Source organism: Triturus cristatus, chromosome 2_1 (genome assembly GCF_964204655.1).
Source record: "Triturus cristatus chromosome 2_1, aTriCri1.1, whole genome shotgun sequence".
In the NCBI taxonomy this organism is placed as follows: domain Eukaryota; kingdom Metazoa; phylum Chordata; class Amphibia; order Caudata; family Salamandridae; genus Triturus; species Triturus cristatus.
The window spans coordinates 1,036,326,127-1,036,345,229 of NC_140581.1; the positions used below are offsets into that span (position 1 = coordinate 1,036,326,127).

Consider the following 19,103-nt stretch of genomic DNA (forward strand, 5'->3'; position numbering starts at 1 on the left):
AGACTGCTCTCCACAGCTTTCTAAGGTTGTCTAAGACATCTTAAATCACCACAAGGGTTGTCTGGACTGGTGCAAGGTGCCCACTTAAATAAGGGGACAGCATCTACCAGGCCAGTCTCTCACAACAAACCTCCTGTATTTACTTGGTCTTCAGGACCGCCAGAGTGACTTCAAGGGCCTTTTCGCTGGCATCCTGATCAGAGCCTAGGGACAGAAAAGGCTCCAACCATCTTGAACACTGCACCTGGACTCTGCCTGCTGTCAGTTCTGATCCCGAAAGTGGTGCCTTCTCAGTCCTGGACCCTTAGACGTGGGATTAAAGATGATATACCAGTCAAGCTGTGGTCCCCACCAAAGCCAAAGCAGCATGGCGTAACGCAACGCAGGACATGACCTGGCATTCCACTCAGTTCCTCACTGAAACAGATGCAGCATGATGCAATTTGACATGGACCTCACTTCACAGCCCTTGCAGCTCTTCATCGGAACCAATGTTGCTCAAAGCACCTCGACGCAGGACCTCACATCACCCCTCGGAATCACCGCTGCGCGGCGCAGCACCCTACATCAGGGACTCAGTTACAATTCTCAGCAGGCCTAACCTGGTCCTTTTATCTGGCTCACACCCCATCCTGATCGCCCTGAACTTGTGACTTTGAACCTGTCTAACATGATCAGATAACCACAGCTGGTGCTCTGTGCTTTCAAGAACTATTTTTATCAGAGCCTGTAAAATTGCATATCTCCAGGTCTACTAACTGTATTGTTTTCATTGTGGTGCCAAATAATTCTTTAAAATTTACTCTGTGTTTCTAAGTTGGTTTGGGATTTTTCTAGTGTTGTGTTTTCAATTTATTACCGTTTGTGTGCTGAATAAATACTTTAAAGATTGCCTCTAAGTTAAGCCTGACCACCTTTATGCCAAGCTACCAGGGGTTAAGCAAAGGTTAATTTAGTGACTTTTGTTGTTCACCCTGATAGGGATTGTGGCTATTGCTTGAGAAGGGCTCACACCCTCATCAACATACAACCCAGTGTCTCACAGTATCAATGCTAATCTTATCCTGTGTTTAATCTCCTAACTATACACTAACAGATACCAGAGCAACTAGACCACTATCCCCATTTCGATATATTGACCCATTCTTTTTGAAGATTGTGCCCTCTTTCCATTTAATCAAACTAGAATTGGCTGTGTGCTATTTTTACAAGCCAGAAGAGAAAGGGCAGGGGAACAATTATCAAGATGGATAACTGTTTTGCAATGCTGTTTGGGTTGAAGATGGTACTCTAGTAAAGGGAGTTAGGGTCATATTTAGAGTCAGTCAATTTACATAGGTTATAGTGCACATGTAACACAGTGGACAGAACATCTGTCACGTTTTTGAGACTCTAAGTACAGCCTTTAGTCCTTGGTTTAGAGTTTGATGGACAGGGTACTCTATCACAAATGTGACACATCAACCTGTTCACCAAACTCTTGGTCCACCCACCTATTGTTACTCATGCAGACTGTCAACTTTCTGTCAGCAGTGCCCACATTGGTTTCATGGATGGAAGGCCTACTCTGACATTATGATGGAGTGCTGTCTGTCAGAGTAAGTGTTTCACACTCTATTCAAGGCAGATGGGCTGATGTCTTTTTATTTTCTGTCCGTCAAAACCAAAAAAAGCGCGAGATGAACACAAAAATTAAAAGTAATGACCACTATACCCAGGGGGAAAAAACTCGCTCTGTTTAGGGTTTCTAAGTTATTTGAGTTTCAAAACCAAACTCACGCTCTGAAGTTTGTTAAAAAGATAGAGGGGCATATTATCAAGGACGGCGTTAAAATTATCTCCGGTTTAGCGGCAGAAAACTGCAGCTAAAGTGGCGATAATGGGCTTGATAATATGCCCTGGAGAATTCCAATAGAAGCCCATGTTCACACCAGAACATGGACTTCTATTGGAATTCTCAAGGACATATTATCAAGCCCATTATCGCCGCTTTACCGGCAGTTTTCTGCCGCTAAACTGGCAATAATTTTTAACTCCGTCCTTGATAATATGCCCCAAAGTGAGTTGGAAGGCTGTCAAAACTGAACACGGCTCTCCACCAAACCTTTGGTACCTTCAGTTGAACTGCTATGGCAAATATTCTGAAGATACAGAGATAGCCACTGGACCAGCGGTGACCTTTCAATTTGTAAGGCAGTAGTCCATCAGGCTGACTGACATATTGTCCTCCGCCATCTTGATGGACGATGGCCACCTGCCAAACTATAAATCAGGCCCTTCACTTCTTGGTATATGAAACTCTACCTTTCCATGTGCCTTCCGGTTCCATGATGCACGCTTCCTGTGGGGGCTGGGATTCCAGCAGTGAATAATCAGCGGTGGAGTTGGCAGTGGTACCTTTGGTAGTCAATGAATGGTTCCCAAACTCCAAATGTATTCAGCGTGACAGGAGCAAAAATCTTGAATAATGGCCCTTCGATGGAGCCCAGTACCATTCTCTGAAGCAAGCTAATATTTTCCCATAACGCTTGGGCAGTGCAATAATCTTTAATAAATGAGCAAACACTTGGCAATACAAAATAACAGCAACATACCGTGAGTTTATTTAGAATTATAGTCGTGTTTAATTACAAGACATATGAGTCTCTACACCATTGCAGGGTAATTTCTGATACTAAAACTTTCTCAGTCTTTTAAAATCACGGTCCAGGGTGGCAATTTCACGTCCTCCTATAAGACAAAATAGAAAGAATTTGTTAAAGGGACATGCTTTTTCCATCAGTAATTGGTAGTAAAATGAACACAATAGTTGCAAACCAGCTATAATGTAATGATTGATAAAAAGCAATAAAATCTCATGGGAAATGTGCAGAAATACAGTTGCAAAGCCGAACGTCCATGTCATTCTTTGATCATATCTGTAACCATCAGCATGTGGAATGGAACATATCATAGTACATAAAACTCTTTCAGAATTTTGTGTGTTGTCTCATAATGTTGCCATATGAGACTCCTACTGAGGTGCCTTTTTGTATTCCCATTACAAAAGTGGTGTTGCTCCAAACCTGATATGGTCTGCCATTTGGAAGCAAAGGAAATTGCTCTTTGTATAACCCACCTTGAATGTTCTACTACCCTTTATTTGGGTCATTCTTCCATGGTTTCCGACCAACTCAAATTAGTTCCAGACAAAGCAGCCTATGTCTTGTTCGAATTGTCACAAAGTACCCCTATTTCTGGACATCTTCGTAGATTACAGTGACTTCCTGCACGCAAATACTCAGGGCCTCATTTATGAGAAGTGTTGCATCGGTGCGTGAAAGCAGCGATGCAACACTTTTCAGTGCGCCTTTCTTGCGACATGCTGGATGCGTCATATTTACTGTATGAAGTATCATGTCGCAAGGAATGACAGATACGTCAGTATTACTGACGTATCTGTCGCTGCAATAGTGGCACATTACTGGGGTGTGTCTGAAAACAGACTCAACTCCAGCAATGTAAGGGCCTGCGTCAGGTTTTGATGCATTGGCGTCCTAGAAGTGGCGCAGTGAAATCTTATAGATTTCACTCAGCCACTCCTACGACCCGCTCTCGCGGGGGAACGCTCACCCTGCACACATTATATCTGACGCAGGTATAATGTAGCGCAGGGTTTATGAAGTAACACATCTGCCTAGATGCATCACTTCGTAAATATGGCGCAACATGACGCATTATTTACGCTGCTTCTGCGTCACTAAAAGTGACACAACAGTGGCGTAAATGTGACGCAGGCCTTCATAAATAAGGCCCTCAATCTTCAAACGTTTTTGCATCTATTTCAAGTCTCTTCTTAACAAAAAGTCTTCTTTTATTCAGCAGCTCTTTCAATGGCACTCCCCAGCGTTCCCTCTTAGATCATCTGCTGAGTACTTTTAAGATTTTCTGAGGTCAACAAACAGCATCAAGGTGACTGGGCTTTCTCTTGCCAAATTTCCAAAATCTGGAATACCCTACCCCTTGAAACACTCAAAGCCTCGCTTTTTGGCAAATAGAATGTATGGTTTGCCTGATGCTATATTTCAGGGTTCAAGTGGCAGGACACTTTAACAGCTATTTGCGTGTTTTACAGATTTTTTAAATAAATAAATACATTAAATAAGTATTTGGGTTACAGCATATTTTGAAAACATTGCCTGCATTACTGAGGGATGCAGCAGTAACAGGGTGATGACCCTATGCCAGGCTTCTCCAATGAATAGCTCGAGAGCTTCTGGTAGCTCCTAAGCTACCTACAAGTAGCTCTCCTGTCTGAAACCCAGCCTACTAAATTAGAAGCTTTTGCATGTTTACATTTATATATATATAGAAAAATTGAAATTGTATATTCAAGATACAAATGTGTTTATTTTCAGAACACATTAACTGATGTTTGAAGAACCATGTTTACATTTCCAAAATATATTTAAAGCTGATATTTGAGTGATCAATCATAGGCCACTGGGGACACTTATTAATGATTTTAGTAAATATATTTGAGTAAATTGGTGCCTGGAGAATTGCAAAAATGGCCGTTATGTGTTACCCAGGTAGAGGCATTCCACACTGACAAAACATGTTTTACATTACTGCTGGCACCCATGCCTTATGTAATGAGGTGATCGCTGCTGATAATCTTGCATACGTAGTTCACAAATGTAATCGTGTCCGATGTGATCACTATTAGAACTCTGATAACATAAGTAGCTCAGGATGACTTTTGTTAACCATAAGCAGCTCCCATTAAAGAACAGGTTGGAGACCCCTGCCCTATACCAACCAGCAATACTGTTGTGTCCTTAGCAGGCTTTTGCTGTCATGCAAAGGGTTTACATTTTCTGTCAGAAACAATGTTTGTGCTGGTGATATTTCAAAATACCTGCCAAAATCTAGATACAGCGTGAAGGGTGACTGTTCGGGTAATACCAGTTTCACCCTGTCTGCCGAACTTACTGGTCAAGATCTTACTCGCGGATCACTGTGTTCTCGTAATTCCACGCGGTGGATGGTTGTACCACATTTCGCAAATTTCACTGTCCCTCATGTGGAACTGAAAGCTGGACCACCCATCCTTCTGGTTTTAGGGAGAGGGCAGGAATCCGCCCACAGGCAGGTTCATTATCTGACTGGATCCTTGTGCAGAGGATGCCTGGGGCTTTTTGGAACCCCCTTCATAAGTGGCACATAAGTGGTGCACCTCCTAATGGCCTGCTTGCCCTGGCTCCCATGTCAGTAATATATGGTGCGGTCATAGGGGTAAAGGCGTTGCCTCATTTGCATGAAGAAGACCACCTTGGGATTGAACAGGTGCAAGATATATTCCAGCGTGATCTGTATTATAGAACAGATAGAAACATTTGGGGCCTCTTCTCTAACACAAAAGTACCTCCGGGGCCAAAAATGGATGGAAAATCCTCATGTGCACTTCAGCAAAAATGAACTCTCTTCGATATGTTCATTTATTCATTCAAGCAGCTTTATCGCAATTCAGTGGCTTTCTTCTGTTTTACAATATGATTTCAAAAACATTCCAGATTCAGATGGGTGTCCACTTTTCAAAATTATTTGCCTTGAATGTATGATCTTTTCTTTACAAACTCAAAACAGAGTCCAGTATTGTTCTTTATAATGCATTTGATGGAGAATTGTGTGTTGCTGCCTTTGCAAATGCATTTCTGCATCCATGACTCACAGACAAGGCACATTGACTTAGCACTATATTTATTTACATATCGGTTTAATTATACATTGTCTTGTACAGCACAAACTCATTGGGTTGGTACAGAAGTTTCTGAAATATAAAGGATGTCAACTCAAAACTGATAAGTTTCAAATTGTGAATGCTTTTTTTATTAATATTTCGGTCGGCTCCATATATACAAGTGCCTGGTGTCAATTTTGAGTAGGCCTGGGGGGAATTTGAATTATGCCAGTGAGATTTACATAATTTTGTGAATTTCTTGTTATCCAAAATTCTTCAATTAGGGTACTTTGCCTACCACAAAAAACACATTATTCACAGTAGAAATTTACCTCAAACACATTTGAAGAATAAAACACGAGTGGCTGTTGTTCTTGGTGCTTTTGTTTAATACGTTATCGCACCAAAGTTTGATGTGAGACATATTATGCGCTAAAATATAGCACAAAATGACAGATTTGCATTTTGCATAATTACGTGTAATTTTGCATTATTTTGCCAAAAATGTTCATGTATTTAGTCAAAAGAAATTCACATTACTTTTGCACGCTCCTAATTATGAGTTGGGCAGAGAAGCATCCTCAGGTGGGTTACTTCTCCCCACGTTCACATCAGATTTGGTGTTAGGAGACTGCGATTTTCTGGGTGCTGACACACCAGGCCCGATTTTACCGGTGGACCATCCAGGAGGTTTTGGGGGGGTGCTTTGGGCACAAGCACAGCTTGCCCAGTCTGACTATCACCTATGGCACAGAGAAGCATGGATGGTTCTCTCTGCCAGACTTCAGCTGATGAAGGGTTGAAGGCATAGGAAGGGGTGGACTGAGTGTATCATTCGCTCTCAATATCCTCAAATTGTACAAAGCCCCATCATGAGTAGGATGGTAAGATAGTGTGGTAATATCAGGCCTGGTATTACCATTGCCAAGTGGTATTATAGAATTTCCAGGCAATTTACCACATATTTTTTCCTAAATCTCTAGGCCCTCATTTACAAGCGGCTTGTACCACCAGAGCGTCACTTTTTATGACGATCCGGTGGCGCAGGCCTCTCAATCCTATCTATGAGGCGACGCCAAGCCAGCCTGGTCAAGAAGGCGTTCCAAGGGCATTTTTACGGGTATTCCAACTCAACACCTATTGATTTTGACACTAACTCAGATTTACAACATCACGTAAACTTGGGGCAGTGCCAAAAACCTATGCCTCCCCACAGCAGGTATAACAAGGAGAAATGTTTACATTTGTCCTCGTTTTTCCCTCTTTCTATGTGTGGTGCATTCAGTAGCACACATAGGACATGGGACCCCCTCCACATCCCGCACTATGTGGCAGGTACCGCATGGAGCCTGTCACATAGTGCAGGGATATGCAAAATGTGCCTTTTTTGGACTGCAGCTTTTTGACCGCCTTGAAGGCAATCGCATTGAAATTGACATGCCCGTACCACCGACAGCAAGTCAGGCGGTCCCGTTTCCGAGCGCCATTCCTAATCAGCCCCTATGTTACATCAACAAGTCTTGCAAAACATTTGACATGAAAACTAGTGCTGTTCATATGTCGTCTGAACATTCAGTTGTTTTTTGCTGTTTAGAAAACAGTAGATCACTCTAGAGTGCTCAAGAAAATAATAGGCAGTTTTGCACTTTAACGTAACTAACTTGGGTCTTTAGCTCAAACACTCTGAAGCAATTCCGTGGATACAGGTGGCATTCAGTCTGTACCAACAGTAACAACATATGAAATATATAATTATACGATGGTCAGGAATTGCAAGCCAGCAAATTCCCTCCTATTGACAATTGTACTCCCTTTGCCAGTGTCAAGGCGATATATTGCAAAACGCGAATGCATTTTATTGGCCTATATAGAAACTTTTTATGGTTCCAAATGTGTGCATTACATACCTATTCTCATGATTATCCTTGTGCTGTAGTGGGAATAGTTGTTGGTGTAGTTGTAGTTGGAGTAGTAGTGGTGGGAGTAGTGGTGGTTGGAGTAGTGGTGGTTGGTGTAGTTGTAGTTGGAGTAGTAGTGGTGGGAGTAGTAGTGGTTGGAGTTGTGGTGGTTGGAGTAGTTGTGCTAGGAGTAGTTGTACGATGACGAGGAGGATGACGATGATGATGCTTTCTCTTTCCATGTCCTCTGTCATGTGACTGAAAAAGAAAAAACATAAAAAAGTTATCTAAATCATCTGTATATAACATTATGTGTTTTCAGTTCATATGTCCCTGGATTGGGTTGTACCAATCTCATGAAGGCGTCTATAGACTTGCTATATTGTTTTGAACTTTAATACTCACATACATAGAGAAAATAGTGTTTATTGATACATGAACAATTCTCTCAATGCATTATGGTGACTATTCTCCAAGATAAACCAGAGCAACCTTGTCGACATTGTATTGCAGAGAGGTGGCCTCTTATAGGCCACAGCCATTTAAGAATAAGGGAGGTCCAGGATTTAATTGATAGACTTTGATGTCAAGAGGAAAGCGCTTAAGGAAAATATATTGAATAAATATACCTTTGTACTTGGTAATGTGGCAGACAGAAAGTCACCATAGCATGGGTGTTAGAACACATTAAAAAATTAAAAAGACAACCGTTATTACACAATTATAGCAGGAAATGTGATTGACAAAAACCAACAACGGCGGCTTGCAAATGCGACTTGAGTAACGCCGTGTGTGCACATCCGACCAGCAAATATTTTCTAAGTTGCTCTGATTCAGACTATAAAAACTAATTTCTAATAATACAAGGGCACTGTTTGAAAAGTCTTCTGACATTTCCACAGTTTTGGTAAAAAATCCCCCAAACACCTCTTGCTTACACATAGATACTTATCTATGGCAAATTATAGATTGCAGACTACTAATGACAAGCCAAGATGGGACAAGTGCACATGATGTTTTTCATTAAACATAGAATAAATGGATAAATCAGGTAAAGGACCGTTTTGCCATATGGAGCTGAAGATATCAAACATTTTTTTGAGTGGTACGTGCTTACGGTAGAAGACAATAATACAACCCGCCACAGCAAAGCAGCGTGTCCCATCCACTGAAAATCACTAACCTTTATAAAACTGTAATACTAGACAGACTTTGGACTAATGCGCCAGCCAAATTTACAGATTACAAAGAAGTTATAATATAATGGAACATTCCGATCACAACCAATAAGCGTTTGTTGATGTAAAATCAAACTGAGGTTTAAATGGGAAACGTACAAATATGGCTAGGGCTACAAAGTTTTCAGTCACAATCATTATTCTGTCGAAACGTTAAAAAAACACAAGGCAATAGGGCACCAGGGGCAATTTTACAAATACAGTGCACTTTCTTGTTTGCGCCACAGTGGACCTTTCAAAAGGTGTGCCGGGAGCAAACAAGGAAAGTGTGTCATATTAGTTTGAATGCGCTCCCCCTAGGGCAGCCATGAGCTCCTTTTGCCCTAGGGGCAGCACATTCAAGCAAAATACAGAGCAGCTGTTAATAAGCTGTTCTATGTTGTGTTTAACTGTGCTGGTGGCATCCCTCCTGCACTTTTAAGGGGATTAGAGATCCTCTTGCAGCCAGGTGCAGTGACCCCGAAACCGGTCCTAGGATGCTTGTTTCCCGTCCAGGGAGGACCTGGCTTGGCAGTTTGGGCTGGACTGTTCCCATGAGGCACAGGGTCAAGACTGATTTGCATATGGCTGGGTTCAAACTGGAACGACATGGTGAGCGAAAAAACGATGGATTTAGGCCCAGATCTCTGTACTGGGGTGAATGTATGGCATTGTTCTGCATTCTGTCCATCAACTGTTGTTTTTGCATTTGTCAACCCGAGTGGGATGGCTATGCTCAGACATAAGTCCTGTGCTCTCCATGCCACTGGAATCAAGCTATCCTGGCTGAAGAGGGGTGAAACCCCAAAACCGGTCCTAGGATGCTTGGTTTCAGTCCGGGGAGGACTGTTCCCATGAGGCACAGGGTCAAGACTGATTTGCATATGGCTGGGTTCAAACTGAAATGGCATGGTGAGCAAAAAACCGATGGATTTAGGCCCAGATCTCTGTACTGGGGTGAATGTATGACATTGTTCTGCATTCTGTCCATCAACTGTTGTTTTTGCATTTGTCACCCCGAGTGGGACGGGTATGCTCAGACGTGAGTCCCGTGCTCTCCATGCCACTGGAATCAAGCTATCCTGACAGAAAAGGGGTGAAACCCGGAAACCGGTCCTAGGATGCTTGGTTCCAGTCCAGGGAGGACCTGGCTTGGCAGTTCGGGCTGGACTGTTCCCATGAGGCACAGGGTCAAGACTGATTTGCATATGGCCAGGTCTAAACTGGGGTGGCATGGTGAGCAAAAGAATGATGGATTTAACCCAGATCTATTGACTGGGGGTGAATGTTTTGATTTGTTCTGCATTCCATCCATCAATTGTGTGTCTTTTGCTTTCTCGCCCTAAGTGCGCCAGGTATGCCCAGACAAGGGTCCTGGGCTCACTGTGCCACTGGAATCAAGCTATCCTGGCTGAAGAGGGGTGAAACCCCGAAACAGGTCCTAGGATGCTTGTTTCCAGTCCAGGGAGGACCTGGCTTGACAGTTCGGGCTGGACTGTTCCCATGAGGCACAGGGTCAAGACTGATTTGCATATGGCCAGGTCTAAACTGGGGTGGCATGGTGAGCAAAAGAATGATGGATTTAACCCAGATCTATTGACTGGGGGTGAATGTTTTGATTTGTTCTGCATTCCACCCATCAATTGTGTGTCTTTTGCAGTGAGTGACTGCCCCAGCTAGCAGGGGAATGTCTGAGGTGTCCATAGGGCCTCATCCCCCCAAAGGACTGCCTTTAGGAGGCGCAATAAAGTGCACCAGCTTTTTGTGACGCACTTTCAGTGTTCCTCCTAAAGGCTTGTTTGCCGTTGCGCCCATGTCCGTAATACAGCACGAACACAGAGGCAAAGGGATTCCCTCATTTGCATGGGGCCTTGCCCCCATGCAAATGAGGGAACTCCTTCTCATGATAGCGCAGGTGCAGCATGTGCATAGATGCCAAGTTTCTAAGTTCCAGTTCAAGATATTTTCTTTGAATTGTGGGACTTGTAGTCCTGTTTCATAATACAAGACAACAAGTCCCAGAATTTAAAGACAAAACCCAGACTGGAGCAGCCCAGCATGCATGGACCTGGGTAACTTGTCAGGAAGGAAATCTATAGGATTTAGGAAAACGGAAGCGATTTAAAAGGAGACAGTGCACTCATGTCTAGCACTCAGATGCCCAGTTGATTCTCTGGAGAGGTCTGTAGAAAATAATGCCAAGGACAAAGGGTGGAAACCAAAGGCCGACAGATGGGTATGTTTAAACAAATGCAAATTAACTATACTTTGAGAGGCATAGCTGCTAATTAAACAAACCGGGTTTATTTGTCATGCCTTCTAGAATGTGCAATAGCATGACTCTAATAAACAAGCAGCTTTATTGCATCTCCTATTCATATTCTTTCCAAAAACATGTAAGTACAAATAGTGGTAGCTTATTTGAAAATGTAGCTTTTTTCTAAATTTAGATCAACTTTCAGTGCACTCCATGTTTGCTCAATAGATAAGTTCCCTCTCTTTAATTGAAGACTGACTGGGCTAGGGCTTCGACGTGGTGTAAAAATAATTAAAAAAGGCATGGAAAATAGCTATTTTCAGCAATTTGGGAGAGCTGTAGGAGGGGAAAAATATAATTTGCTTGGAGCCCTAGAAATATGTTCCTGAAGGCAGAGGGACAGCGAGTGAGGGGGGAGGGGGCGGGCGAGGGAGAGAAACAGAGAAGAGTGAGAGACAGAAACAGAAAGGGGACGTTAGAAAGAGTGGGGACTGGACAGAGTGAGACATAGGGCACGTGTGAAATTGAGAAACATAAAGATAGTCTGTGTGATAGAATAACATGAGGAGAAAGAGACAGACAGAGCTAATGACAAAGACAATGAGACACAGAGAGAATAATGGATTAAGGTGAGAAATTGAAGTTTGCAAACTTTCCAGGGTAAACAACAGAGAGATCTGAGAGAGGTCTCAGTTGATGGCAACCAGGAAGTGAGTTAAAGAATAGTGACAGAGAAATAACTGCAAAACAGAGTCGTTTGGACAAATGAGAGAATGAGTCATATATGAGACAAAAGTGAAGAAGGAAAGCAAGAAACAACTAAGGGAAGGAGATGAATCAAAGAAGCCATAAAGAAGCTTGTTTAGGAGTGTGAGGCAACTGCAAAGATGTTTATAGACAAGCCACACACTCTGAAAGCAATATGCAAGGCGAGTGCAAAAGTCTGCTACAAAGCACTGCAGAAGGGGCTAGAGAGAAAAAAGCAGTCTTTAAATGTTACACAAATCACTTTATAGGTGACATGAATCTAAATACTTCCTTTGTTGGACATTCTACTGAAAGGTGCGACTGCAGAATGAGAATCCTGCTCTTCCAGGAAAACAGGATAAACATTAGAACAGCAGGTAACTGTAATCCCTTCTGCGAAAAATTAATCCAATAAAAACAGATTTGACCATGAAATATTGTCTGCCATAGGCCCAGTCTTAATCTCACATTGTTTGCTGAGGGCTTTATGGAAGAGATTATGATTTCCATATGATGACCTAAGCTATTGATTCATCCATGACCTTCAATAATGATGCACCACTTACCATCACTCCGATAGTTAGGGCCAGAAGACAAGCAACCAAAAGTAGAGTCCTCATTGTTTTTTAATTGTTTCTGAAAATAAAATGATAATAAATAAACTGATTAATGGGCTTTATTGAATATTGTGCATTTTTCTGATATAAAAACAACATGCAAAAGTAAGTTGGTTTTATTAAAAGATGGTCTTCATTGTGAATATATTTAAAGTGATACATTCATGCAAAAGAGTGGAACCAGATAGACCTACCCAGAAATGACCCTGATAATTGATCCAGTACTGACCCAGTACCTGGCAGCAGCATGGTCTAGGTGGTATTCACCCTCCCCCAAGCCGGCGTCCAGATATCTCCTAGATAGCAAGAGAGGAATGCCTCTGGTAAGCCAGAGCTAGAACAGTCCACCATGCCTTCTATGTGCAATAACCTTCTCCAGCCCAGGATTAGAAGCTTCCTACTCACAACCTCCTTACTCTTACCTTTGCTGTACCAGAATTTTTTGCAACTATGATTTTTCACAAAATTGCGAGTCGGATTAACTATTGCTTTGGTATATCACTGTGCAATATTGATACACTATTTCTGCAGTGCAACATGCAAAATAACAAGATTTGCAGAAATATTGAGACAATGGTGCAGCAGGGGCAGTGGCACTGGGGCCCAGTGGTCTGAGTAAACCACTGAATCCTTATTATGTCTGCATTTTACTAGCCAACCTGAAGTTAAGTTGGCCTTTTCCCTGCTGGCACTGGCTCCAATGCTACGCCTCTGCATGTCAATGTTGCATGAATTGACATTTAGCTCTAACATAACATGTGTATTTGTGAAGTACACGTTCACCCATAGGCATCTTGGCGCTGAATAACATATGTTTATTTTAACCCAACTCAATGGTACTCATTTTATTAACCTCAGATAGATAAAGGGCTGAGTGGACCTGCTGGGATTTGAACCTGTGACCATTAGGTCGAACACAGCTCCCCGTATGGGCACATTTGTCCACTGAGCCACCAAACCCTACTCTTAGGTTTCTGTGGTGAGTGGTCGACAGCTGTAGGAAGAGCTGCTGTCTTTGCTTGTAAATTGTCGGGTCGGTCCACGAAATCTTTTAGTTGTGGCCACAAAAGTTACTGACTTCAGCAAGATCTAAGACACATTTCACAGCATTAGTCTACAAAAAATTAAGATTATAGACCAGTCTAAACCCATACAACAATCGCAAAGAAACACAACCCTATTCTCTGACCAAAGCCTCGACTGTACCCCTAAAGGGGCATATCTACAATGACGGCGATAAATAAAAGCAATGCGCGCTAAGCGCTTTGTTATTTATCGCCGTCTAGCTCTGGAATTTCTTGCCCTGGTAACGCGTTATTAACAACGCATTACTCCAGGGCGATAAAAATTCCAGAGATAGTGGGGAAATCGCCGTTTTGCAGGGAACATCGCTGGTTTTCCAGCGATTGTCCCTGCAAAACGGCGATAACCTTGCAGATACGACCCACAGGGGCGTATCAGCATAATCCACCCCAATGTTAGGGATAGGTAAGTCTGCTTTTTAGCAGACATTAGTTTTTGGAGAAAAACTACGGATTTCTCCAAAAACTAACGTGTGCTAAAATGCTGGGGCAGCCTTGTAAATATCGCAATGTGAACATCAGCGATATTTACAAGGTTGTCCTGCCCAGTGACGCCCACTTTGCATCTCATTAGAGATGCAAAGGGAGGCGTTGGGTAAAAGGGTGCTAACATGCGCTAATGCATGTTAGCACCCTCTTGTTAATAGGTCGATAGTTTTATCTCCGCTGTTTTTGGCTTTAAAAGCCAAAAAAGCGGAGATAAAGCCCTTGTAAATATGCTCCAAAATACGCAAATACCATCCAAAAAGAAATGAAAAGTTTCTTTATCCATTATGGACTGATTGCCCGTGCTGATGATGTCCTTCAAAAGCATGCGGTGGGCCAAAACCTGTTATCCAAAAGGTTCATCAAAGAAATAAGACAAATAATATGAATGCATACCTCTGCCTTTCAGAAATTAAGATTACTGCTGCGACCGATAACAAGTAAGAAGTTATGTACAACCTATCCATTCATGTAACACCCATACATGTACACAATTTCTTTTTGTTGAACAATATAGATGGTAGAAGTAAAATAAAAAATCGCTGAGCTGAAGCTGTCACACATTATTCGAAAAAGGATGGTTTATCCGGTCATTGTAATTATGTGCCCGATGCTTATGCTTACAAGATGTAATCTCTTGCAAAATGCAATAAAGAACTTTAACACACACACAAAAATCGATGCGAATAAATGTGAAAAAAACAAGTAGGTAAATGAAATAGTACAATAATAATATTTGATATATCATAGAGCAGAGTTTTTGATTTATATAGGAACCGTGATTCAACCATGTTTGTATCTTTCAAATGTAAAACTTTTCTTCTTCAGGGGCGTTTCCAATGTGTTGCTGTAACCCCATTCCTGCAGGATTACAGGAGAGCCCTATATTTTTACTCTATGAGGGATTAATTATTGTGGCCCTCAGCCGTAAACATTGCTTTATCTGTTTCTACCTCTTCCTTTCTCTGCCTCCTAACTGACACCAGAGCAGCAAGAGCCCGAGGGTATCAAACAAAAAAGTAGATATAGCAGTTGGTGACGAGGCCACCGCGGCCTAGCTGCACACCAATACCAGCTCTGGAACAAATGATAAAATCAGGCAGCAAAGGGGCATTGTTGAGTCATGGCAGCCCACCCTCCCCCGAAATCGGTCCCCTGGACAGCCACTCTCATTGAAAATACGAAAGTGACAGAATGGCTAGTCAGGCCCTGCTGAGCGACATTACTTGCGACCCATGCCCCCTACACAAAACCATAGATTTTAGCCATAGTGTGCAGCCACTTACCGAGCTAGGGAGGGTGAATTGAGTGAGCTTGCCTCAGTCAGCGTGGTGTATATTTGCAAGCAAACGAGGCTTCGTATTTATAGCTTGCTCTGCAAGGCCAGACTTTGTCGGGATTAATCATATGACTGTACAAATGAAGTAGTAGGTGTACGAAATACCCCTCATCTCAGCTCGAGGAGGTGTTTCCTTGCCAACGACATTGTTACAAAAACTCTCCGGACCTGTGGCTTTGTCTTTTGAAATAGGCGGCCAGGTGGGCGATTTCGGGTGGGAGGTTAACTTGCCAGACACTTAGTTAGCGTTACCTCTAATTGTTTGCTTAATTGTGTAATTCCTCCGGAGGTGGGTGACTTAGCTGTTCAGTTTATGTGAGATAGGCTTCCTTTGTTTTGCTGAGTTTGTCCACACCAGATTTTCTGGTCTGTGGTGAATGTCAGTCGTGGTCTGCTTTTAGCATCAGGGTAGCAAAGGGAAAATTGGGAAAACACAGGATATAAATATAGCAAGTTCGGTTTGCCGTTTCACATAATAATGCGCTCCATTATTTCATCAAAACTGTGCTTTGGGAACAAACTGTGCTTGGGGAACAAACTTTTCTTGGGGAAGTTCAAACGTTTTTGTCCAAAAGGGCCTTGGGGAGTGGGCTGTTTCTGTCTCTTCTTCTACCACTAAGGCCCTAATTCCTTGAAGGCTGGTCTGGGGGTGGTATTGACAGCACACAGTAAAAACCAATACCCATGGGTGAGGTATTTAACAGGTACGGTAAATACCTCTACACATAATTTTGGAGGGTGAAATGAGGCATAACATGCAGATGATTCCGAATTAATCACACCAAAATCTGCAAGTTTTTCTTTTTGATGCACATTTTCCCTGATAAATTTCAGGAGGTTTGACCTGCCCTAATCTGTGAGGGGAAAACAGCAGGTTGTAGTGATCATTGAACGATTTGGAATTTTGTATCCGAGTTTTTATCCTAACTCGGAATCAATCCCAGTGTTTTCAATCGCCCAACAGGAGCCTGTTGCCTTCAATGGAACAGACAGTCTATGTAAGCCAATAATGTGCTGGGCATTGCCATGCAATTGCTGTTTCCATTCAGTATCGCTTGATTTTGACCCCATAGTAAAATGTATTTTTCAGTTTCCACCTCCGTTTTTTTAAGACTTTCAGTGACTACAGTGTGGTGACCATTTTGGGAACTTTGCTGATGACATCACTGTTCCGTACTTTTTTTCTTGTTCTTTACTAACACAATGTAGTAAAAGGCCTCTTTTGCATGATCATCCCTATTTATTTTGGACTAATGGTGCTCATTTTTTAGGTCTCGCCTACGCAGCGCACATGCGCTGCAAGGAGGGCCTTTAGCCGTCGCTCTGCTCATTTTCAAGCACACACTCGTGCTTGTGGTGGCATCCACCTTGCGGGAGCGAGCAGCGGCGCGCATGCTAAGTGGCTGTTGCTCGCTCCCGCAAGGCGGATGCTGCCACAAGCACGACTGTTCTTCAAAACAGTCATTTAGCAGAGCGTGGGCCACGTTTTGTTTTTATCCCCTCCCTCACACTTTGAACTGTAAATAAAGAAGTAAACAAATAAGGCATACATTTACCTAAGAGAAGAAGGAGTCAATTTGCCTTTATGCCAGGGATTGACTTAGAGAGTCATCTTCATCCAGCCCAAGGTTTTAGCCGATAGCTGACTTGGAGTCCAAGATCTGCTGACACTTTCTGTTCAGAAAGCAACATAGAGGTTATCATGCTACAAAACGAGAATGCACCAGCAGTGGCCGGCACAGGTAAGTGTGGTGAGGCGGGGTGTGGCGAAGTGAAGTCGACAGACGGTGGTATATGTATTATTTATTTATTTAATTATACCTATTCCGTCATCTTTGGAATTTCCCCCTCCCACCCTCCCCTGCCCCCCCACCGCGCTTAATTTTGCTGTCCGCCTCTGGATTGCACAGTTGTATCAAATACTCCAACTTTGCTGCTGAGTGGTAGAAGCAAGCTGGAATCCCTAAATTATTGTATTTTCATACTTTGAGGATCCCAGTATTGTGAACCGTAATACTGCACCTTTTATAAGCAATGCTGCGAGGTAGTACTGCATACTTACCAGCAGGTTCTGGGTTTGCCTCTTGAATCATGCTATCAAGCTATCCTGGCTGAAGAGGGGTGAAACCCCGAAACCGGTCCTAGGATGCTTGTTTCCAGTCCAGGGAGGACCTGGCTTGGCAGTTCGGGCTGGACTGTTCCCATGCGGCACAGGGTCAAGACAGATTTGCATATGGCTGGGTTCAAACTGGAACGGCATGGTGAGCAAAAAAACGATGGATTTAGGCCCAGATCTTTGTACTGGGGTGAATGTATGACATTGTTCTGCATTCTGTCCATCAACTGTTGTTTTTGCATAATTATGACTGGTCGCACTTCAGAAGACAGTATACAATCAGATTCAGTAATTCAAACTTTTTCTGAATATCTCATTCCATTAGTAGCAAGAACAATTAATTACGGTGCCACTCGGGATAAAAAAGTACCCTACTACCTTAGGTACCGAGAAACACAGATCATGCGAACAATCACTGAGTAAGACGATATAGCATAAACATATCCCGGCACTCAACAATAATACCTCAATTTATCCTGTACCGGTAAACTGTAATTAATATTTATCAGTATCTCACTGGCAATACACAGAGATCGATTTGTGCAGAAAAAACATTTTCATTTTAATATATAAAATACATCAAGTAAAAATCACAGTTTTACAGACTAAGACCATAAGAATTCAGTAGACATAATATTGGAATGACTGCTTGGAATTATTGTCCATGGCTTTACGGTCTTGATCCACATGTGCAACAGCCGACATGTGTTTCGTCACACCCGGTGACTTTTTCAAGGTTTTTAGAACAGATTTCTTTTTCCCGATTTATGCTGTGTTTATTTCTACGTGAAGATATTCGCGCAATTCCAGTCCATACAACGGTTTCCTAATTAGTCAAAGATGTCCATATATCCGTATGTTAGAATATCAGAAATAGATCTGAAGAGATGATTCCAAAGGATATGTCCCCTATAACTGTTTATAAACTCGTATGTTCCTTCACTTATAGAAAATATGTGTAGATGGACCAAAACAGGAGGTCCGAGGATGTGTTGATACCTCTTGTAATATCCTCGTATCGTATCGTATGGTGGTTGATGAAGGAGTATGTCACCTTTGAGATGGCTCGTATAAAGCGGTCTTTTAGTTTGAGACGTCTTACAGGCTATGATAGGCCCCGCCTGGCTTAGGGGCATACCCTAGCCAACAGGAAACCCAATTTTTAACAGTTGTTTAGTGCAAATGTCTGTAGGTGCCGGGCACATTCTAACTTTACCTGAGCCTGTGATCCACTAGTTACACCAGACCGTTATCACTATTGTCTCCCAGCACACTGACACTCATATCAGCGCTATTTTACCAGAATCCGAGCCTGTGCCCAGCAGGCTACACAACAGGTGCATTAACCTAGGTAGCCATTCTAACTCACTCTGCCTCAAGCCCCCCTTTTAGCCCTCAGAGGCAGTTTGAATCGGGTGTCTGGAAAGAGACATGAACAATGGAGGAATATATTGTAATTTTGTAGAACTAAGGGCGATTTACTTGATTAAAAAAACTTTATGACATAAAAATATGAGTAGAAGTGGATGGAACTATCATATAACTTTGACTTTCCAAAGGAATGCTTTAATTGCAACCCATGCTTTATAGAGAACCAACGGACTTACAATACATGTATTGTT

The 19,103-nt window shown here is 42.5% G+C and overlaps 1 long non-coding RNA gene across 1 annotated transcript; it reads right to left on the reverse strand.

Annotated features, from left to right (window-relative positions):
- Window positions 1–2,621: 2,621 nt before the first annotated feature.
- On the reverse strand, window positions 2,622–15,421 carry LOC146866298 (uncharacterized). Its single transcript, XR_014976786.1, has 4 exons — window positions 15,313–15,421; window positions 12,408–12,477; window positions 7,630–7,878; window positions 2,622–2,730 (listed from the first exon to the last, which is right to left on the reverse strand). It is a non-coding gene; the product is annotated as an uncharacterized LOC146866298 (long non-coding RNA).
- Window positions 15,422–19,103: the final 3,682 nt, after the last annotated feature.